The following is a 24,916-nucleotide window of genomic DNA, read 5'->3' as shown; positions in this document are numbered from 1 at the left end:
AGGGTGACGTGTTAAAATCTTTCCTTCAAGAGAATTACTTTGGTGGCTGAATGGAGGATGAACTGGAGGGAAGGACCTCAGACACTTGGCACTTACTAGCTGTGTGACCCTGGGCATGTCACTTAACCCTAATTTCCTCGCCAAAAAAATGTGTAGTGACAAAAGGGAGAAGAGACACGGGATCATAGCTGATCGGGTGATTGGATTTTTGGAGACAGAGAAAAAACATGGGTGTATTTATAGGTAGTAGAGAAGCAGCCAGTGGAAAAGAAATTGAAGATAAGTGAGTGGGAGTAATCTACTGGAGATAGGACAGAATGATACCAGGTGTACAGGCAGAGGTGCTTGCCTTGGCAAGGAGACCTGCTCGTTTACATTAGATAGAGGCCAAAGGCATCTGAGTGATATGAAATGAAGAGGAGAAAAATAAAGAATTCATGAAGAGAGATGGGCACTCGGCAAGAAATGTCAATGTCTATCTTTGCCCCATATTTTACAAATTCAGATATATTTATATATGTGTGTGTATACATGTGTATAACTATATATGTACATGTATATGCACACATATACATGCCAAGCTATACTCTGTATATGTATTACACACCCACACATATAATGCATGTGTATGTATATATATGTATACATACATACACATGAACTATATAAGCAAACTTCTCTATACCCCTTAGATCAGATCAGATACTTACATCCCTCTAATTCTTAGGCTGAGGATGGCAGCCAGCAACCGTCCTAAGACATCTTTATCATTTTTTTTGCTCCTATCCCATATTCCCAGTGATAGAGAACTGTATTCTTGGGTGCTTAAAAATTGTGCTTAATCCACATTGGTAAATTTATCTATCTCACAGATGTATACATACATAAATTCTAGAACCTCACAGAGGTTACTTAGTCCAATTCATACCCCAAAGACTTCTCAGGATAGCAATAAGAATATTTGTCAAATTTTTATTGTAAAACAGCTCATGTAAAATCTGATTCTATCTATGTATCTATGTATCTATGTATCTATCTATCTACATGAGTATAGGGAGGGAAGGGAAGGGGGATAAAAGATAGAAACTGAAATTATAAGAGAGAAATGATAAATGTTAATTTCACAGGGAACAAGTCTTAGAAAATAGAAACTGTTTATAAAATTCAACTAATTATGAAACATAAAGCAACAGAAACTTCTAGGTGATATGCTCACAAGAATTTGAGCTAAGAAATTATATCTTCTTGAAATATATATATATATTTTAAAAATATACCACATAAAACTAATATCCACTGAAATTAAGAAAAGTAATTTATATATGGGCTTTATGTGAATAATGTTAAGGATAGGGAATCGTATAAAATGGTTTGTGGAAGGTTGGAATAAAATTAACTAAGGGGTGCTTGAGAATGAACATACTGTTGTAGATCTAACCAAGAAGCCTCACCATTTAGTGGTTCTGAGCCAAATGGATTGAGTACTCAACACCTGAAAAAAACAGTATCTTGATCAATAATGAATTAAGGATGCCACCATTTTTATATGGTGAATCTCACTAAATTTTGAAAGGGAAGGCCTGTCTGGGTGAGGATTTATGTAATTTCCTCTGTATTGCATCTTCAGTCTCTTTTTACTGGCTTTTCTTTTCAAAATACAGTCCCTCAAACTGAGATTATACCTTTTACTTCCAAAGAACTTCTCAAAAAAAAAGTAGTTATGTTTCTCCCTATAATCTGACTTTTACCTTACCTCCATCACTATATTAACACTGATCACACAGTCACAAGGATAATCCATGTTAGAAATAGCTTAGGGTAGGCTATTCATTTCTTCTTGTCTTCTTTTTTAGGGGCTTCTTGATTGAGTGGTTAGAATGGGCAAGTGTTTTAACAGCTCAAACCTATGCACTGGTATTTACTCATCTTTTTTATAAAGACGAGCACATTCTTAAACTGTGTTGAAGTCTGAGTTGGAGGCGTAGTTGAAAAAACACTATGAGGAATTGAGATCTGGGTTCTAGGGTTGACCACTGCCTTTAAAAAGCTGTGTGGTATTAGGGAAGCCCCTTAATATTTGGGGGCCTCCATTTCCTCATCTCTAAAGCAAGAAATTAGTCTAGATGACTCTTCCAGCTCTTATTAAAATCTAGGATTATGATTTTTCTAAGCTTTCTATAGGAGGAAAGGACAAAAGAGACATAAAATATCTAAATAACCCTTAAGTAAGGTAACTAAATTTATTTTGAACCACAAATTAAGAAAAGATTTACTGTTTTAATGAATCAAAAACTTCAATATAAAGTCAAATGCAATAAAAAACAAGAAACATATAGTAGATTCTGAGTCAATCTAAAGGGGGTAATATATGTTCATCTATGTTAAATGAGAAATTTTCTTAGCAAGAACTGTCTTAAAGTGACTTTTTAAAGAATTTGGAAGACAATTGGTCAGTAAGATAAGTAAAGGCAGATGGTCTTTAGGGTAAAGGATGGAGCAAGCAGGTCCCTGCATTTTTAAAAGGTCAGGAACTACTCTTTTTATACAACAGATCTGAAACATTTCAATCTTATTAGTGAAATGACCATCTACCAATCCTGAGGACTGATGATGAAACATACTTCCCACTTCCTAATGGAGAGATAATGGATTTAAGAAGGAGTATGAGATATACAAGTTGGGACACAGCCAATATCAGAATATTTTTGCCTGACTATTCATGTATTACAAGGGTTTTGGGTTTTTTTTTTTCAATGTGGGGAGAGGGAATGGGAGAGAAAATAAATGTCTATTAAATGAAAAACAAAAAGATGCAATAGGGAATAAAACTCAACTCCCTCATATCTTGCTATAGTCATCAATTTAATGTTAACATATTTGGTTTAGGAGGGAAATGGAAATTCAACCTGAGGATTGTGGATTCTTTTTGATGTGTTTCTCTAGCTCTCAGTTCTTGCATGGCTATAACAAGATTCAAATAATGTGTTTTTAAAAAGCTGTGTGTGGGGGTGGGGAGGGGTGTTGTATCCATTTCAAATCTATGTCTTCATAAAATTTGCTGCCTCTTCGACATTTGCAAAGGCTTCAATTTGTTTTTTCAGTCTGTGGCAGTCAAGACTCCAGTTCAAGAGGATGTATAGGATGAATGGTGGGCAAAGAACCCTCACATCTCATTTCCAAACAGGCAGACATTATTTTAAAATCTGAAATTTATTAATTTTATTTTTGTAAAATTACAGTACTCCTTTAAAAATACATTACATCACTAAAATCCATGGTTACATGCATAGATTTGTCTTTGCCCATTTTCTACTTTAAATGAAGGAATCTATATTAATTTTTAAATACATAATTCCTAGTTGAAAAGCCTAGTAAATCTCATCAGTCACTTGTAATTTCCTGCCAAACAATGTGTTCTTTCTTACTAATGAAAATTTAAAATTAGCCTTCATTTATTGAAATTTTGGGGAAAAAACCCACTGGTGGTATGAAATAAAACTATCAATAACATTCACTGCAAATGTGCCTCACGTAATGGTTGTGCCTTTCCAACAGGGACCATACTCTGGTACTTGTGTGTCTCCATTTCTAACTTTAACTTGTAATTCTATACCAAAACCTCCCTTGTCTTGGCTTCACAAGTGATTCCAAACTGCAGTAAAAATCAAGTTTAGTTTAATTCCTGGCTTCAATATTGAGCAGTAAAGGGTGAACAGGAAAGTAAATGGAAATAGCCAATGTGCTTGGACTTCTAATCCATGAACTGCAAGAAAGAATTTTTCTTTCTGAAACCGACGAAAGAATACTGAATTTCTGGGACAATGAGGCAGTGCAGATATAGCAAGGCAATAAGACTGGGAATTTGGCTGCCACAATTATATGTGGAGTGCTGGGATTGAAGTGAAAGACTGAAATGAGTGTAAAGGAAAGAGTATAAAAATGTGAGACCAACATGTGCAGAAAGTAGAAAGGTCTAAGCATATGTGCAGGAAGACAGCAGTTTTATTTCACTCACAGCTCTAGTACATAGAGTTACAGGAATTATATATACAAATAGATAAGTAGTGAATGACCAAATAAGTAAATGTAATAAATGTTTCTAAGTTGAAGGGGGTGGAGGTTTGGGAGAAAAGAAGGAGGATTTGAGAAGAATTCACTATACTTTTAAATTAAGATTTAAAACATTTAAAAACTTTAAGAACAGCTGGCTGTGTTTAACAATACTCTTCTCTGTCAACAATTATTACTATGGACAGTCATTTGAATGTGAAATCACAGTGAAAACCATTTAAAAAAAAATTGATTTCCTTGAAATCTTCCCCAAGGCAAACTGCATGAATTTGCTTTTATTTCTGTAAAACCAGTAGTCATAACATCAGGTATGAAGCCTGGACTCCAGACAGTAGTTGGATGTACATTCCCAGGTAGCCTGAAACCCAGCAGACAATGTAGCTGTTACTTAATAAACACAGAATTCTACATTGTATGCCAGGTTCATGCCCCAAACCTGGACGCTCTCCCTACAAAACCAGTTCTGTTGACTTGGATAACTTAACTTAGCTCTTGTGTTTCAAAATGCACTCATGTTATTCATCACATATAAGAGACAATTGAAAGACCAGAAGCTAATAAGCAAGTTGGATTTCCTTAGGCAAAAAAGGTTAGATGAGGGAGCATCAGATAACATTGCAGTTTAAATACTGCATTATTTAGAAATTATAATCTTAAAGCCTATGGAAACATGGATTTGTATTCTTAGAAAGGTATATGTTAGCAGTTGATACATTCCATGGAAACAAAAAAATCAAGAGATGCTCAGAATCCTTCACTCAGAGGTTATTTATCACATCTCATTATTTAGATATGACATTGACGATGACCAAATTTGAGATCAAGCTGGAGAACTTTGTAGCAGCAGGAATTTTCTATGTATGTTGAAGACAAGACCAAATTCTCACTGTCCAAGAAGTGTCAGTCTTCATTAGAAGATTGGGACAGAAGCTCTAAAATGCCATCAGAGACCCAGTAGCCAGATGTAGCTGCTGATTCAGAGACAGGATCTACACTGACTACTGAGCGAATGAGGGACAAAACAGGCAGAAGGGGCCGTCATTCTTTTCCATGGAGATACTCTGTGAAAAGAAGGGGAAAACATTTAGTTCTACAAACTGACCCAGAATCTTTAAAAGAAACGAATTACCTATTTTTTGGGGGGAAATGAATCCCCAACACCTCAGAATAGAAGAGTTCTCATGAAATAAACTATGAATTATTATTAGTCAGTTGAAACTATTTATGCTTCAAAAAAGTTTTGATGTAGCTTTGGAGGAATTTTCAGGCAACTGAAAATCGGAAGTTGCAGAAAGCCTTTTATTACTCTCAGGACTTCTTAAACTTTTGCCACCCTATCCCCTTTTCTTGTTTTGGCAGCTTAGTTGGCAGTGCATGACCTGAGGGCATGCTTGGTGCAAAGTGCGCATGCTTTGTGTTCAGAACCAAGGCTGCTCTATGCAACATGGGCCTGCTGGAAACAGCTTGGATTCATTAGACATTTGATTCTTAATTAATTTTTGGTCCGTGTTCAGAAACCTTTTACTGTTGCCAAATTTTTGCAACCTCATATGGGATCAGGACCCACAGTTTAAGAAGCGCTAGAGATACATTGTAGTGCAGGGCTTCTTAAGAGTCATGGTGTCACAGACCCCTTTGGAAGTCTGCAGAAGCCTTTGAATAAAAAAAATACATAGAATTACAAAAAAACACAATTATATCAAAATAGTTATGAAATTTTTTTTTTTTTAATCCATAGATCTCCAGGCTAAGAATTTCTGCTGGGACGGGTCAACTTCCACCCATATTTTTGTACCAACTTAAGCTATGTAAATATATTGTTTATATGGAATGATGGGATCATTCAACCCACACTTATCAAAATAGCACTGCTCTGTAACCAAAAAGAGCAACGCTACTAGTAATGGTAAATGAAATGGTCGGCGGCTGGTTACCAATGTAACCTTATTTCGTTCTTTTATACAGAGTCAAAACATGTCCCCAGGTATCCAAAGAGCTTAGAGAAATCACTCTTTTCAAGTTTACTGTGAGCTACTCTGTACCAGTGGAAGGGAATGGAATATAGGTTCATAAATAAGATGAATAAAATGGGCCAAAATTCAGAAAAGTAACCTTTCATAAAAGTTACTTTGTTTTTATACTAGAATGTCAAGGACAACTATCTATAAGGCCTTTTGTATGATGGCCTGTTCCAATTTAGATCAGGGTTCAAATTCGGACACAAGCACCAGAGTTGATATATCACTCTTAAATACGATATATATCATTTGGGCATGTTGAAAACAAGACAAAATTCTTATTGTTCAAGAAGTGTCAGTCTTCGTTAGAAGACTGGGACCAGTTTGGGCATAACCAAAACTGTAAAGTAAATTGGTGGCATAAAGAGCTGAGGAGGGAATTATTAAAAATTAAATGTTTGACACCTGCTACTAGATCTAATGTTTAAAAATAAGATAATTTTTAAGATCATTTTTTGTTACATCAATCAGGCAATCAATAAACATTTATTAAAGCATCTTCTTTGTGCCAGGGAATGCTAAGCACTATGTGAATGCTGCACGTAAAAGGATTACAATGAAAAATTAGGACAGTGCTGACAAATAACCGGGATAAAATACTACAAAGAAACAAGCAATTAAGCAATATCTTAAGGAAATAGCCTGAAAAATGATGCTACATAACAAAAAGTACTCAATGAAATCTCATTGGCACTGCCTATAATCAGGAAGAAGTCCCTTCTTTATGGGCCACTTAATCCCTTATGGGCATAGGTACCCAAGAGAACCACTCTGACCATTTAAGATGAGAAGAACCATTTAGTTGCTCCCTACAGTCCCTATTTTATATGATAAACTTATTTATGATCCTACAGCCTCTTTTTGAAAGTGATATCTATATCTATATACCTATATACCAAACATACTCACACCCTCTGTATAATTTTCTAAATACAAAACTTTAATATTGGGAAACAGTTGCATGTATGGAAGGAGATTTATAAAATTTATAAAAAGGGTATTTATAAAAACTCCTGAATTTTATGCATTTAAAAACTAAGGAGGTAAATAAATAATTTCTCCAAATGTTATAAAGACAGCAAATAGTAGAAGTCAATGAAGACTGCTAACTCTTAACGAGTTGTCAAATGAATATACTCAATGAGAATACCAAAAACTCTAATTTTTTTAGCAGAATTTTAGAGAATTTTTAGTCATGTTTATAATTTTGGATTAGACAGAATAATTCCTAAGATCCCTTCTGGCCCTAAGATAATATGATATCTTAAAATGCTCCCTACCCCAAGTTAATTTGCACACCACATGCATAGCTGCAATTTAATTATGTCCCTAATTTATTACAAGTGTGACTAAGAATCTTCCATTACGAAATTCTCAATCTATTTCTGTCTTAAGAATACTTGTGAATTTGACATATTTGATTATTGTTATAATAATACATGGCCTGTTTTGTAAGTGATCACATAATTGAAAAAATTCTACCTGAAAATTTTAGCATGCTGCATGGTTAAAGGATGTAATTTAAAGAAGACGCACACGTGCACAGGCATACACACACACACATATATTCATACACTCACTCCCCTTATGCAATAGGGTAAAATTATACCAGAGGTGAAACCAACATTTGAAGTACAGGTGTCTAATTAAAGTATGTTCTTATGAACTTGAATTCCTGCTGTGTTACATAATTACATTAGAGCCAGGATATCACCATAACTGGTGCATGTTTGTAGTGAATCCAGCTCTTGCATACCTGAGACCCTGTGACCATATTGATCAAAAACATTTACACCAGCTGATGGTCACTTGACTCTCACATCACACTATTTAGTAAATTTCTCTCTAAGTCAACATTATTGGGCTGAACATTTTGATGGAAATTCTTGTTAAAGATTTTTCCCCCCTTAAAGGACTTTGCCAGACTATACTAGTCTGAGCAGGTCTGGGATTGGCACAAGAATTTAAAACAAGTCACTCAAGGCAAAACTTGTTGTATACTCATAAAGACAGACTCAAACTAGTTAAAAATATTTATTAGTAATTATCCTTAACTCTTTTCTCAATTACAATCAAACTTCCTCACAATCATTGGGTGAAGATATGAGTATTTTGCTCTGGGGGAACAGGACAAATGAGGGGGTGGAGAGACACCCTGAAGAAGAAAAAGTTTTAACCCAAGAGTGGCTAAGTTCAGGAATTAATGACATCGAATCCACAAGGATAGAGGAGAAGAATGTATGAGCATGCCTGTGTGCGGGCACATATACATACACACACACACACACACACACACACACACTATATATATATCTAGATCTATCCATCTATCTATATATATGGGAACACTTGTGGAGTGAAAAGAATCTGCATGCTAATGTCCTTCAAGGAAAATATCTGTAATGTGTGATAAGAGTTGGTAGTAAGGGAAATTCTTGGCATATTTCAAGGACTAAGAAATGAAATGACACTGCGGAGATAAGCTCAGGTAACATTATGGTCCACCAATGACTAGTGAAGTAATTTAGAATGCTTAAGTGAGCTGAATGTTTTCTGAATAGATAGAAAGTGATAGAAAGTGGAAAGAGGCGAGAAGGGGAAGAAGTCAGTCTCTTTAAAAAATGTTCAGAACTTGAGAGATTATAAATTATCATCCCTCATGATGAACAGAATGACTGACTTCCATGCTATCGCTAACTTCTTTCTCCCCTGAAGCTCACATCTTTAAAAAGCCTTTTGCAGGGTTTTTTAAAAAGTCAATCTGGACTTCACAGAGGTTCATTACATACTTAATTATAAGTAAGGCAGGGATTCTCTGCAGGGAACAAAAATAACCAAGATCCTATTTTTCCTATAAGGTAGTGAGCTCCATGACAAAGTAAAAGGTAGAATATGAAAGTGCCAATAAAAATTTTATGAGATTTCAAAAGAGAGTACCCTCAGTTTTTTGGAGGGATGGCAGTGAGATGGACAGGAGAATCAGAGAAAGCTTCACAGAAGAGTCTGCACTAGTGCACCATCTTTAAAAAGGATGGGTACGCCATATGTTACATCACACTATACTGACGGCAGTCACCAGTACAGTAAAAATCCCAGGGATTCACAGAAATACATTTTGGGGTGGAATAGACTATCCAACTGTCCCATTGTGCAAAATGGGCTCATTTTGGGCCTTCTTTTACTTTTCCCAATTGGCCTGATACAACTGACATGAAGTAGAAGGAAAGAAAAGGGGAAAAAGGTGTGTTTAATATCTACAATGCCTCATAATAATTAGTTTATAAGTGAGGTAGAAAAATCCTAGCTCTAGAACTAGAGATTCTTATCTTTTAGAAATTTCTAGTTTCACCAATTTTGGATCTTTGGCACAGTCTAACAAGTCTTAAAGAAGTGATCAATTATTAAGTGAAACAGCAATAGCTTTTTAATAAAACTTTACGTTGCTCATAAATTTGAACTTTTGTACAGAATCACAGAAAATTTTGGGACCTTGGAGCCCAAATATTCCAAGCCCCCTCTTATTACAGAACAGGAAACTGAGGCTCAGAATGGTTAGGTAAATTGGCCAAGTTAATAGTGAAGCTGGGACAAGGACCAGTAGGGATTCCACTAAATTCTCTCCCCATCATTTTCTAATGCCCTTGCTCTGTTGATTACTTCCAATTTAATCTGGAAGTAGCCTGTTAATATATATTTGTTGGCTTGGTGTCTCTTCCTCATCAGACTATTAAGCTCCTGGAAGGCAAGAATTTTTGGTTTTTTCTTTTCTGCACATGGTAGGAGCTTAATCAAACCGCCACAACTGTAATAAAGGTAAAATTACATGGAGTCAGAAGCAAAAAGAAAAATCTATTTCTGAGGAAAATGGGTTATTCTGGTCTTGGATTATTTGGAATGGCCCTTTAATCACAGAATAATGTAACATGCCACTTCACTCTTGCTCGTATAGACACAAGAAACTACATGAATGTACTTAGTTTTAACTTGCTTAAAAAGACAAAAAAACCAATAGATTTTTCTAGCCTTTCCACAAGAAAGATAATGATGCTGGTGTAAGGGTGAGGACGAAACCACCCTACCTCACTTTGACCTTGATACTTTTGCTAGGTATCATGTCTAGCTAACTAGGTAACTAGGTTTACTAGGTAACATGTCTCAATGAATCAAGACTACATGTGGGACCTTGATTTTCAGGGACTCACTGGAAAAACTCTCCACCCAAGATTTTCATTACTGGATACTCTTCATCCACTAGAAAAAAAAATGGTAATTTTTTTTTTCCGGTTTTAATTGTAATTTTAATTGACAATTGCATAGCAGTCAGCTTTTGGGGCTTATTTCTTTAAAAGTCAGGCCAATTCTTTCAAGATTGCCCTTGCTTGTTTGAACATTTATGTACCAATATCTTCTGCTTCACTGTAAGCTATTACGAACACTGCACTAATATCCAACGTAGGAATTTTATATATCCCTAAAATAAAATTTGTAAAATATTAGTGCCTAGAGAACACTATTATTTTTCATAAACAATCATATTTTAATTTGCACTTTTAAAACGTCTTAGGCTACTTGTGCTACTTGTGATTTGAATCTAGATGGTTTGTCTGAAGTCTTTTTTTTGGACAGCAGGTCCAGAGTTTACCACCTGGCCTGGAAACTCCAAATAATCAACCCTCTAAATCCCTTTTCTTGGGATCCTCACTCTTGTTCAGCAGCTATTTGACCTCATTTTCTTTAGCCTCTAAGCAAGCATACTTGTTCTATTTGGAATTCTAGCAGGAATGCCCTTGTAGTGGCAGGAATGCATTGTGGGGAAATCTTGATGTTCTTTGGGAATAGCGACCCAGAGGACAATTGCCTAGACCTCAAAGGGGACTGTCTATAGTACAGGGTCTTTTGCAGAAGTTTCCATAGGATACCTGTAGAAAGGGACACTTTGTCCAAACTTCAGTTGGAAGAAAAGGAGGGAAGGAAATAAGCATTATTAAGTGGCTACTATGTGCCAGGCACTGTGCTAAATGCTTTATAAGTATTATCTTATTTTTATCCTCAAAATAACCCTCGGAGGGAGGTGCTATTATTATCCTCATTCTGTAAATGAGGAAAGTGAGGTAGACAGAGAGGTGGTGATTTGCCCAGAATCCCACAGTTAGTAAGTGTTTGAGGCTGAATCCGAACTCCAGTCTTAATCCTGGGCCCCATGCTCTATTCTGTTCATCACCTAACTATCTCTGTATCTTTAGGCATAAGGATGGTCTTTTGCACTGAACAAATCACTGAAGGGCTTTCACCTGTTACAACATTTTGGTTTCTCAACTGAGAGTGAAGAGATGATTTCCCTCTGATCCCCATGGGAACAGTGCCATATGCTTGGAAATCACTGTAGGGACTAAACTTTCCATCTGAGATGTTCAGAGTCCCCAAATGACTAAAGCCACCCTAACAGAATGGGTCCAGAGAAGGAGGGGGAGCTTAATTAATGGGAGAGAGTATAACAGGACCCTTAGCTTTGGCCCAATCTCTTTTCCTCCCCTTAATCCCCCAGCTTAAGCAGGAGTCTACAAGTTTCAAAGGACCTGTGACATTCTGGATACTTAACATTTCTGAGTACTAGAAGCTCAAGCAAATATAAAGTCACCAATTGCACAGTTGGTAGGTACTAACAAACTAATGCGAACACATAATTTTGTGATCTTGGTTATATATCTACATAAGAAATGGATGAAGAGATACAATGTCTATAATAAAATCTTACTTTACATTTCCTCACTGGTTTCTGATTTTGAGGTGTATGGTAAGCATTTAACTTATATATATAATACATAAATAATAATATATTATATATATAAAATAATTATTGAATTGTCTACTATATATATGCCAGGCACCGCGAACACAGAGATAAAGGGGAAACATTCTCTTTTTTACCAGGAGTTTACAATCTCGATGAAATATGTGGATGTGCACATTACTTGGGACAAGCAATAATTCTGGTTTCATTTTGTGACAGCAACAGTCATATGTGTCAGCTTTGGTTGACACTAAGCTGACTCAGAACATCTGCCACTAATCAGATAAAACAAGATTTTATCAGTTTCCTCATTTTTAGTTAAGTTTTCTATCAGTTGAATGGTTTTATGGTCACATAGGTTTTATTGCTCTTTCACTGTTTTTAATTCGGTAGTTTTTAAGAATGGATTTTAGTCCAAGAAAATATAAAAGTTGTTCCTCTTAAAGAGCACACTTCAATGACTGTTAAAGATATTGTAGCTGCTGCTGGTGCAGGGGATTCAGAAATGATTCAACACTACAATGTAATAGGATCGATCACACCAAAGCACAAAGGAAGTGAAGTCACAAGTGAGAAATAATACCTTTACTGACAAATCAGTGAAGCAATGATTTCTAACTAATTCCTGGGAAATAAGTAACCACATTCAGAAGTCTATTGCAACTAGAAGAGTTTGTCTGAGTTCTCTAGACCATGCTTCTTGAACTTGAAGAAGACGAGTAAAACATTGCAAAAACTGGGGTAACAAAGATGGGTAAAAGGTAATTTTTACTGTGGAAACCCATTCTTTCATTCCAGGCTATAAGCACAACCACTAATAGAAAGCTGAGTGAACCAGTAATAACTGGGCAATGGCCTGGAAGCTCACCTGATTTAAACCCAGTTGAAAATCTGTGGGTTATATGATTATATAACTTGGGGGAAAAAGAACTATTTGTCAAAGGTACACTTAATATCCAAGCTGATAAAAATGTAGTTCTGTAATGAAATACAAGTCAAAACTGCGTTGTGTAAAATATGTGACAACAGCAATGATGCTGAGGGTTGTGGTAGTGAAAAGAAAAAGCTAGCATTTATATCATGCTCTAAGGTCTGCGAAGCACTTTACAAATAAATGAGGGAATTGGACGAGCTTACCTCTATGATCTCTGTCCAGCTTGAAATCTACAATTCTATGAACCAAAGTAGATTTAGGAAGAGACTACTTAGAAAAATCTTTCTTTAAGAAGTCAGCTGAGAAAGAGAAGGTTAATCACAGGACTGACCAGAGTCAAGAGATCAGAGAAGGAAGTGTTTCTTTCTGAACGAAGAACAGTGAAATATTTTAATGGCAGGGTTGAAAGAGGAAATAGCTGAAGCAAAACCACTATTTGTATTGACAGCAGGAACAAAGGAGAAACTTAGTTCCTCTTTCTATATTAAGGAAAGAGGTCAAGTGAGGCATTTTGCCCTAAAGTACTACATATCTCTGGATGATTCATGGAGGATAAGAAAGTATAAAATCTGGGCTATTGGGCGAGTAGGAATAAGAAGAGATATTTTCAGTATCAAAGGAGTAGCAAATACTTTCACTTAAAAAGGTAACTGGCTGTGCTGAGAAAGCTCAGAAATCTGGTCAGGATCTGTTTCTACAAGGTAGTCAGCTACAAAATGGTATAACACACAAGGACAGACATTTAAAACATTTCTACAGCAGTTTGAGGTTTATCAAGTATGTTTTCCCCGAAACCCTGAGAGGTAAGTAGTATATGCAAAATCTTCATTTTAAAGAGAAACCAAGGTGCAAAAAGTGATTCAACCAAAGCCACCTAACTAGTACATATCAGTCGGAATATGAACCCAAGGCTCATGATTCAAAAATTCATTGCTGCACACCACACTATACAAGCCTAACCTCCTGTAAGACAATTCACCATGGCTGCAGGTATTTGTTTTGTGATAATTCATAACACTAGAGAAGGCCAGAAGGCTCTGGTGGGCATTAAGAAATGAGGTGTAATTTTTCACAAATGACTTCTCTGTTGCTAAGGGTAAACAGATGCTGAGACTGTTTATCCCGTTGTATGGGGGGGCAGGGGTTTGGCTGAGTCAATCACTCCTGCCCATTACTATAATAAGATGCTATACTGCCCTGGAATCTTTATCAAATAAGAATACCTCTATTAAATCACTCAAAGACGTTACACTAGACATAAAAAGTCCTTAATTTGGAAGGGGCAAAATTCATGTAGCCATTAAATTATAAGACCTGATGAAACATAGAGTGCATTAGAGTTGGTTAAGGGAATTGGTCACTCCTGTAGGGCTTGGATAAAAGCATCAGGGTAGATTGGAATCATGTATTCTAAGAGGAGGTCATCTTAGCGGTAGCACAGCTACAGACAAGCAAGCCCCTGAGAGGTCAATACCTTGATGGGGACAAGAGAGTCTGTCCACCTCTTCCACTCCCCTCATCACTAGATAAAGACTGTGAATTTGAAAAGGTTGGGAGATTTGGGACTTCCCACTTAGGACTATGAGAGTGTCTCTGAAATAATAGTGGCTGACAGCTGAGAGACACGATGAAGGCAAAACAGATGATGTGAGAAAAGGTAGTTTTAGAACTTTACAAAGAGCCCAGAAGAAAGCCAAGTCACACCTAAAGGAAAGCTTCATGAAAATTCCATAAAAGTAAGGAAATTACCCCAGGACCACAAATAGTTGAGTTTGAGGCCACTTCTCTTTGTATTCTATACATATTTATTGGAAAGTGTAGGCTATTTATTTATTTAATCATTCATTCACTTTATTTTTTTGTTTGTTTATTTAACTAATGGTTCTTGTACCATTGTAGCAAATGCTACATTTTCTAAGAGCTAATTAAGTCAGGATGGCTAACTGATAGTCAGTGGGGGAGCACCATGGCCAGGGGCTCATGAGTGACATCACTAGGAAAACCACCCCAGCCTCTCAGGTTAACAGTAGTAGCCACACTGTGAAATCTTGACCTGCCAGTGAGAGTAACAGAGTTGAGCATGAGCACTCATGCTGTGCTACAAAAGGGTTAACAGATTTAGAGCTGGAAGGAAGACAATCTAATCCCACCCACTCATTTGTTAAGGTTCAGAGAGGTAGAAGGGAGCTGTCCATAGTCACTTAGGTAGTAAGTACAAAGATGGGATTTGAACCCAGATCTAGAGTCAGTGATCTTTCCACTATAATAGAGGGGTTGGATATGAACCCTGGCTCTGCCATTTTTAGCTATATGAACTTGGGTACAGTATTTAGAGCTGAAAGGTACATTAGAAATCTTTTTTTCCACTCTCATCTATAAAAACAGAGTAATGATACCCATTCTATCCTGTAGAGCTTTTTACAAAAATGTATAGAAATGAAAATGAAAAATCAAATGAAAATGCATGGAAAGCACTTTGCAAACCTGAAAGTATTATGAAAATCTAATAAATTCTTATAAAAGCAAACATAGACAATGATAAGTGCCAGATAGTAAGAGATGGCCACTGAGTCACAATTAGCTATGAACTTGAGAAAGTTTTCCAGTGGTGTGTAAGCAAACTTCTTGTGGCCTGGATTTATGACCTTTTGCTCAATTTTTGTTTCATTTAAAGGATTCTGATCCTGATCTACTGCTTGAATATCAATGCTCTGGCAGTATTTTAGACTACCTCCTTAAAAAAAAAAGATAAATGAATCAAGTACATGGCATTTTATTTATGTGTCACAACTTGCTATTCCAAGGTGAAGTGGAGTATTTGGAATAAGAATCTACTTAAAGCCATGCTTTATTTAATGGGATTAAGACACTACAGAGCCCCAAAATGTGACATGAAATTGTAGATTTCATCCCTTATTGGCTCTATATAATAGTTTATATGGTCCTTTTCTGCCAATTACTACTCCACAAATGTTTGTGAAGGGGAACACAAAGAAAAGAAAGGAATTTCTTTTATTTATATATAAATAGACATGAGCACAAAGATCTACATGCTTGAAGTCTAAAAGGCAATCAGTGGGTTCCAACGCACTCACAACATCAAAACTACCAAAGGTCAAATTCAAAGAGGAGCATTACCTTAATAACTCATTTTTATGTAGCATCTTTTGGCGAAGGACTTGAGTGCAACTGGCAACTGGACGTCTTTGGGAAAGGAGAGAGACCCTCAGTGTTCTGACATAAGGAAGAAAGGGGCCATGGTTGTTCCTTAATGGACATTCACTCTAAAGGGAGGGGGAGAATATAAACCTCTAGAAAGGTGAGAAGCAAGCAGATTCCATAAAAGGAAAGTATTAGGTCTTTTGCATTAATAGAAAACAAGAGCCCTGCAGCTCTGAGGGTTACTGGGAGCCTCCATCCTTGGCTACTGGCCAACGGAGACTCTGAAATGCCAATACAGAGCTTTGGTGAATCTCTGCCCTGGCTCTCTTCTCCTGCCTCCTCTTTCCAGGGAGAAGCATGTTTAAGTTTACTTTACCATTTCCCCTAAGAAACCAGTTTCTCTGAATTAATGTGTTTGCAAATTGCATGGCTGTCTTGTGTGATCTTTGGGGTCAAACGTAGCAGGGAAGGGGATACTTGGAGGTGAGTTTGATAGATGCAATTAAAGTTGGGAGGTATTCCTTGGCAAAATATGGGGTCCATAAATAGAATTAACAACATTATTATTGACTGTTGTATTTATCATACTGATTATTATACTATCAATTATTATTGATCTTATTTCATAACTTCCCACCATCAGGGAAAGACACAATGAATCTGATGGACAACTTGAGTCAAACAGTAGCCAATGGGCAGAGAAAGAGAATGCGTCCTTCCTTCTACTTTGAATTCCCTTGGCTGCTTTCCCCCTTCTTCTAATCTCATTACCATGATGCTAACTGAAGCCTTGAGTGACACCACCTCCCTCAGCCTCTTCTCTCCGACTGGAAGATAGAATATTAAAGGCCTCGCACTCAATGCCTTGCTTTAGGGAGCGCAGAACTGACCCATCCTGCATTTGTTTTGTCCAGCCTGGTTTCAAATCCACAGAACAAGATATCCTCTGGTCTCCTTAGCCCTCTTTCCTTTGGATGTTGTCTCCTTCCTCCCCCCAAGATTATACTGTAATCTTCTTGAGGGGAGGGGGGCTCTTTTTTCTTTTTATTAATTGTACAGATTCTATTTTAGATGTTTTACACAAACATATCTAATATGATGTTGGTGATAGAATGGTGCAATTTGACACTAAAGCCAAACCAAATTTAACCGTTGCGTAGAATGCCTACTATGTGTCAGTCACTTAAGTTTTTACTGGATTGGGTTTGACTGAAAGGAGGAGTTGGGCCACTGGCAGCTGGTGTGGCCCATATAATGGAATATCGATTTTCTTGCCTATCAAAATAACTAAACTAGAATCTGTAGCTGTACAGCCAGCTATCCTCCAAGTATAAAAGTAATGTTGATACTGTTTCCTATCACTTATTTAAAATATCTTCTAAACAAAATCATATAAACATATTAAAATTATTTTCACAGTTTAATTTTGGTTTCTGAATCAAAAGATATATCAGATCTATATAATTTTGGCCTCTATGTAAAATAAGTCAAAACTAATTTCAAGACAGTAAAGAAGATTGATAGCTAAATACCAAATCAATAATTTTATGTAATTCATGGATAACAAAGGGGGCTCACACTTAAAACAGTCATTTTCTAATTTTAGGTTGAATTATAGTATTAAATAATACAACAAATTGAGTTCTTTAAAAATTAAAATGTACAAACGTATTTCAGGAACATTATTTGTAATAGCAAAAAAGCTGAATAAACCTAGATAGCCCAAAAGGAAGGAATTACTAAATAGTGCTTGTTTAGTAATATAATGGAGGTTTACTACCATAAAAAGAACCTAAAGAATAGAAAAAGACATGGAATGATGTAAGGTGAAGACAGCAAAATACAAATAGAAACAATAGAAATAAAATCTGGAAAACATATAGGAAAGGATGGAAAGAAGGGAGAGGTAAATGAATGGTGAGTTTTTTACTTCTTAGTTAATTACATGTCTGTTACTTAAACAAACAGCATATGTATAATATTTTTGGCTTTTGTCTTCTTTGGGCATTTTTGAATTTACGGAAGCCAGTCATATTTATAATAAAGGTTTTCCTTTTTTCAAAAGCTTGAAAATTTAAACATTATATCAGTGCTTCCTGAACAATGACAAAGGTTACCAATTTAATGAATGATCAGAACCTAATCAGCAAATGAATCAAATTTTCATCTATCCCACTATTATTAGTGCTCTCTTTAGAGGTTCCTGTGAAGTTATAGAAATTGCCAGTTTTTCCTGTTCTACATTATATTATATAACCCCATTTTTTGCAAGTATCCTTTTTTTCCTTCTGTTCTGCACTGATATGTGGTTTTGCACAAATGTACAAATTTCTCCTAGGCACAAAATAAAAAGGGAAAAAAGTATGCAGAGGCCTATAAAGGTGCTATGGAAAAAACAAAAACAAAAAATCAAACTCCATCTGAAAGTCTAAAAGACAGTAAGAGAGTTATTAGCTTTCCCTTCAGGGAGAAGCATTGCTATAAAGTTTTGTTATTGGAGGGCAACCAGTTCAAAGTTCAATTTTTACAGTTGATGTGGGTTTCCTTTTAGATGCCTGGAAAATGACTCTGCTGACCACATCCACATTCTGAAATACTTTTTGAGAACTTCTAACCAAACTGTAGGAACTGACTCATTTAACAGTGCCTGGCCACTGCCTAACTGTTTTAGAATATGCCTTAGACAAGGCCCAGAATATCAAGGACCCCAAAACATGTGCCATTTATTGATGCTGATTAACCATTTATTTATATGGGGGAAGAAAAGGGGAAAATCCCAAGACACCCAGTTAGCAAAACAGCCTATGCCTCATTTTGAATATGCCTTAGGAGGTCTATTATTCATACATACCGGACAGACCAGACACACCCACACCCACACCCACACCCACACCCACACCCACAACACCTTCCCATCCAAAGGGGAAATTTTGGGCCCTTAGGAAATACCTTTATACTGTCCCTAAACAGCAGACATAGACATCACCAAGCAGGGTGCCCAGTTCCAAAGAGGCTGGATGCTGTGATGGCTATACTGCCACTAATGTACTCTGGTTCTTTCTAATTCTAAAACTCTATATATCACATCTTGTTCCAGGAGGATAAGTCCTCACTTTAAATACAAAAGTATACTATTGGCACCTCAAATTTCCAGTAGTTTCTCTACCCTGAGCCCCAGGTTTCCTCACCAATAAAACGAGAGGATTAGGCTACAAGGTTTCTAACTCTAACAGTCAGACTCCAGGTCTGAAACAAAATTTTACATGAGAGAGCTTAGACTTAGGAGTGACTCCTGCAACTAGCTCAGTCACACTACCTAGAGTTAACCTGGTCAGGGTCTAATAGTCAATTCGGTCAATTGATTTAACTAATTGATTTTCCCTCACTGAACAATCTAGTGGTTCAAAAGGAATCAGGAATGAAAGCAATACTACAAGTCATGATTAGCACGTAGATTGTGTTTTAAGGTTTACAAAGCACTTACACTGACACTGTCATTTTATTCTCACAACTACCTCAGGATATATGGGTATCAGTATTATGCCCATTTTACAGATGAGGGAACTAAGGCATGTAAGACATTGAGTGACTTGCCCAGGATCACAAGGTTAGCAAAGAGTCTGAGGCAGAGTTTGAACTCGGATCTTCCTGACTCTAACTCCAGCACTGATAGTTATCCAGAGAGAGGGTGAGGGAGATGGGGGGGGGGGGGGAGAAAAAGAGAGAAAGAGAAAAAAATATATATGATATACATATATGTATACACATACATCTAACACTTAACTATCTATTCAGTAGCGGGGCGAGCTGAAGGGAAATGAATTCTATTTCATACATGTTAAGCTTGAGATATCTTCAGTATATGCAATATATCCAGCTTGAAATGTCTGATAGGCAGTAGTTATTTAGGATCAAGGTGGAGGGTCAGATATACACAGGTGGGAGTTATCTGCATAGAGATATTAAACCAACGAGAGTTGATGAGATCACCAAGAGAAATATGAAAAGGGAATACAAGTAAGACCTGGGCATGGCCCTGGGATTTACCCACAGTCAAGGGGAGTGGGAGAGATGATAAAGGAGGTGGAGAATCAAGAGAGTATTGCTACAAAAGAAAAACAAAACAGAAAGGGGAGACTATGCAAGAGTACAGAGTGGTGAATACCATCTAATGCATCTAAGAAGTGTGAGGGTTGAGAAAAGATCATCAGATTTGGCAATTAATGATGGCTGGTAACATCAGAGACAGCAGTTTCAGTTGAGTGATGAAATCAGAGGCCAGATTGCAAAGGGCTGAGGAATGAGAAGAGAGGAAGTGGAGGCAATGAGTAGAGAGAAAGCTTCTTCAAGAAGTCTGGCTAAGAAAGGGAGGGGAGACGCAGCACAAAAGCTGAATGGATGGTACCCTAGTGAGGGTCTTTCCAAGATGGGGAAGATCTGTGCTTGGCTGTAGGGAAAAGGGAAGGAGTCCATTCAAGATTACAGAACAGTATAGCAGATGGGGGTGAGGGAATTGTGTACAAACAGTGGAGAGTTGGCCTGGATCAAAAAAATGGTCTTATCAGACACTAGCAGAGAAAAGACAGAAGGATGAAGTCAAAGGGTTTTGAGATAAGGAGGAGGCTTAATTTTCTTAGTAAAAAGGTGCTATCTTCAGCTGAGGGGATAGAAGTGGGGGTGGAGAGGAAGAATGGGAGGGGTAGTAGGCTTGAAAAAATAAGGTTTGGAACAGCAATAGAGTACAAGATGGGGAATCAATTAGGCAAAGAACTGCCTTGCCGAAATAAAAGTGTCCAGAAGAGGTTAGATTATATATTTGCAGAGTTCCTAGTCAACCCAGTTGCTTAACTTTCTCCAATCCTTTTCAGTAGCAGGTCAGGAGGGGCCAAGGAAGAAATTAGTGGAAGTAATCCAGCCTTGGGGTTTGGCAAGAGAAGGGTTATGATGGGGGTGGAGGGAGAGGAGGGATTCAAGAGTGGAGGACAGTGTGAGTAACTAAACAGGTTAATTACTGGGTTAAGACTGGAAGGGATAGAAAGGGAAGTCAGACTTGAAAATGGTCTGCAAACTTTGAAAGAGTAAAGACCTAGAATTTTGAAAGACTTTAGAGCTCGGATAAACACAATAACCAACTATGACTCCAGAGGACTCACAAAGAAAAATGTTACCTACCTACCTCCTGAGACGGGTGGACTCAGGGCAGACTGACACCCCCTCCACATTCCCCCAACATTTTAAGAAATTACATACAGCCAAGTAAAAAAGTTCCCCCACTGACCATGTGTACATGTGTGTATACACATGCACATATACACATATAACACCATCAATGGGGGAATTTATTTTGTTTGGCTATACATGTTTGTAACAGGTTTTGTTTTTCTTTCATTCTCAGTAGGGAGAGGGGAAAGAGAAGACAGTTACTTGAAAAAAAATTAAGAGAAAAAATGGCCTGAGAAAATACTGAGAGGTACAGAGATTAGAGGTTATAATGAAGGCATAGGTATAATGGTATAGGTATAATGAACGAATAGGCTTGGGAGAAATGAGAAATGGAGATAGAACGAATCATAGGAAGTTATGGTAGGACAGAAGACTTTAATCAAGGATGTGAATTACTTTGCTGTATAGTGAGGGCCAAGTAATGGCTAAATAACATAAATTCATAGTGTACTGAATCAACTCAACTGCTTAACTTTCTCCACCTGTTCAGCAGTGGGGGGAAGAAAAGAAATCCAGGGTTGGGTAAGATCCAGGGTTATGACTATTCTTACAAACCCTTAATTTTATTTTTAAAGAGATTCACAACTTGATTGTATTGTGATACCAAGGCCAATCCCTTATTCCAACTTTCACTCAAAAAAACCCCCACAGTCCCCCAAAAAACCCAACAACTCAATATTTTGGGGATATCAATAAAGAAGACTGTGTTTGGACTTTGCTACAATTTTATTACTACCAATAGGCATAGGATAAGGAATTAAAAAAGGTTTATTCAGAGAGTAAATGAACAAAGTATCTGAATTTACCATCTTCATACCTTGGATTTTTGACATTCCTTCTTATTTGGTCTCTGTGTCTCAGATGCTAAGGCGATATATCATTGAAAGATGTCCTGTCCAGCTTTCTGAACCATAAACCTCATGGCTGGATGAGGATGAGAACTACAGATCACTTACTAGACAGGATCAAATAAGTTCATCAGCAGGAGGGGAAAAAAAGGTACTCCTTAGCCTGATTTTAAACTGGACAACTTTCATTGCAAGTCATAAGTCTGTTGTTAGGTTTTTTTTTAAAATGGATAGAGAAGGTATTCATTTTGAAGTTATTCCTAAGGTAGGTTTGTTAATTCTCTGACTTGGAGCAGAAAGGCATAACATCATTAACAAGTAAATTTTTCTAGATTGCTCAAGAGTTCCAAGACAAGTATAATTTTAAGTAGCATGTGTTTCAAATGATCCATGCTATTATCCACATGAATGCTTAACAGTATATCATAGGGGATTTATTTACCCCATGTACTTCTCTCTAGAAGGAATGTCTTTCTATCTAGGTATTTTGACATTCTGTGGGTCCCAGGATAGAATTCAGGCATCTATTGTCCTTCATTGTCACTTCACAGTTAATCTACCTCCTTTTCCTATCACATTTCTTGGATGCTAATCTTTTAAATAACTTCTCATATGATCACAGATCTTTCTTAGGAAGGACTATGAAATGCTAACTTTCTTATTTTATACATGAGGAGTTGAGGTCAGAGAGAGAAATGGTTTATCCCAGGTAAGAGGTAATAACACAAGACACAGGAGTTGAACCCAGATTCCAAACTATAGATTCAATGCTTCTTCCATGGTACCATGTCATTGGTAATATGCTGCCATTTATTCAGCAAGTGACCCCCTTTGGGGTTGGCTAGTAATTTCGATTCTTCTGGAATTGTGGTGTTCCATGGTTCAAAGCCATGTTGAATCACCACAAAAATGCTGAAGTTAAAAAGGCAAGTTTCTGTGTCAGGGAGATGTTTGAGATTGTTGAAAACATTTAAAAACTTCTTTCCCCCTGTTCAATTCTAGCTCCATCTTACAGGTTTCCCACAGTTTCTGTCCAAGACATATGTAATGGTGGACTGACTCATGTCACAGTCTGGATAATAGGCAAACAGATGAAAAATGAAACAAATCTGCCAGTACTTCTCCAGTGTTTTTATCATCTGTGGCAATATTTGGAGCTCTTAACACCCAAGTATTTGATGAAGTAAAAATGGCACTCAAGAAAACGAAGTTGAAGAAAACCAAAACAGCTGGACTGCATCAAATACACAAAAACAGAAATGTGTCAGAGGTGAAATGTTAGAGTACTAAAAAATAAAATGTCAAGATATCTGGAAAAAAAATTAGAAGATAGCAAATAACTAGGATGAAGATCATGAACGGTATTATTACTCCCCCAAAAGGCAACTGAGAAGACTTCAGTAACAGCTGACCCTTCTCTGCACGAAACCGATATAAATGCGTATATAAAGAATATCTGTGATGAAAACAAGAGAAGAAAACAGACTTTTGGAAAACAATATTCTACAGTGCAATGTATCTTCATTTGCACAAATGACTAAAAAATATCCAAAATATAAGATACTGCTATTTTTATTTGGTGATTATGTTTTTAAAGGGCATTCTACTTGACAGAGAGAAATATAGCCTTAAAAACACTTATATAACAAGCTATCTCCCCTACAACATTTTGATCATACAAGTTTCCTGGATAGAAGTCACCAGAGACATAATATTGCTCAATGAATCTTCATCAATATCAAGTGATACATGAAATGGAGAGTGAATATAAAAGGAACTTGTCCCTATAGGATCTCTACATGAAAAATCTTCCAACATGGAAGACACCTTGCCCAGAGTCTAAATATAAGAGGGATATAGCAGTGATGTCATTAAGGTGCTATTATTTGCAGATAACAGGGTACAAACTCTATCAAGCCCAGACTGTGGGCTTGATCAGGACTCAAATCAATCCAACTCCACATAAAAAATTCCCCAATGGATGTAAGCAGTACATACATCACTAATCAAGAAAGGCTAACCTGAGAGAGTAGGTTGAGACTCATCATTTTTCTTGAGACCCCATATTTGTGTTCCAGGTTCTTTCAAGAAGAAGCCAACATTTAAGCTTTACATAAGAAATGAGACTTTTCCCTTCATTACCTACCAATTCTTTCTCCATCATGTAGACAGTATTATGGTATAAGGGAGACAATGCAGTAGTGGAAAGAAAAAAAGAACTGCAAAGTTGGGACACCTGGGTTCTAGCATTGGCTGTTATAGTCAGAACTTTTTTTGCATATGCTTTCTCAGTCTAACACCTGGGCTATTAAAGATAAACAGAAGTGAATGTAGTTTTTCTATTGGTAAAAGGCCTCTGATGGCCAGTAATGCATTTTTCAAAGAGGAAGAAAATGCAGTACTATGTTTTCAAATCACAGCTATTAATTGCTTTTCTGCGTATGAACGGGACATGTACAACCACAAAATGTCTGAATGGGGATAGAAAGTCCCTATCTCATGGTTTCACAAAAATTGTGAGCTGGAACTCCTGCACAGAGGGATAGCTTCTAATAGATACATCTAATAGTAGTCTGAAAAGGTCATAGTAAATTTGACTAAGGGTAGAGGAAGAATATTCCACTTTGTTTTACACTTTTCAAAAAATACAATTTACTTTCCAAAAGAAATTTCTACAAGTCTTTGATGTCTTCCCATCAATTTCTTACATTGATGTTTTAAGAATAAGAGACAGAAGGTTCCCAAAACTTTTAAAGTCCACTGCCACTCACATCATTTCCCAAACCACAATTTAAAAAAAAAAAGGAAAGAAAACAAAGAAAAACATTTTCGCCATATCATTCCAGCCTGTTCCCCACCCCCACCACCC

General features: G+C 36.8%; 1 long non-coding RNA gene across 1 annotated transcript in view; it reads right to left on the bottom strand.

Annotated features, from left to right (window-relative positions):
* Positions 1-2,321: 2,321 nt before the first annotated feature.
* Positions 2,322-24,916, bottom strand: part of LOC140507134 (uncharacterized) — a 142,143-nt gene continuing 119,548 nt past the window's right edge. The window contains exon 6 of the long non-coding RNA XR_011968205.1: positions 2,322-5,132. This is a non-coding gene — a long non-coding RNA (uncharacterized lncRNA). The remainder of the gene's footprint in view (positions 5,133-24,916) is intronic.

Source organism: Notamacropus eugenii, chromosome 5, assembly GCF_028372415.1.
Source record: "Notamacropus eugenii isolate mMacEug1 chromosome 5, mMacEug1.pri_v2, whole genome shotgun sequence".
Taxonomy (NCBI): domain Eukaryota; kingdom Metazoa; phylum Chordata; class Mammalia; order Diprotodontia; family Macropodidae; genus Notamacropus; species Notamacropus eugenii.
Note: the sequence above shows the minus strand (reverse complement) of the source record. Positions and strands in the feature narration are given on the sequence as shown.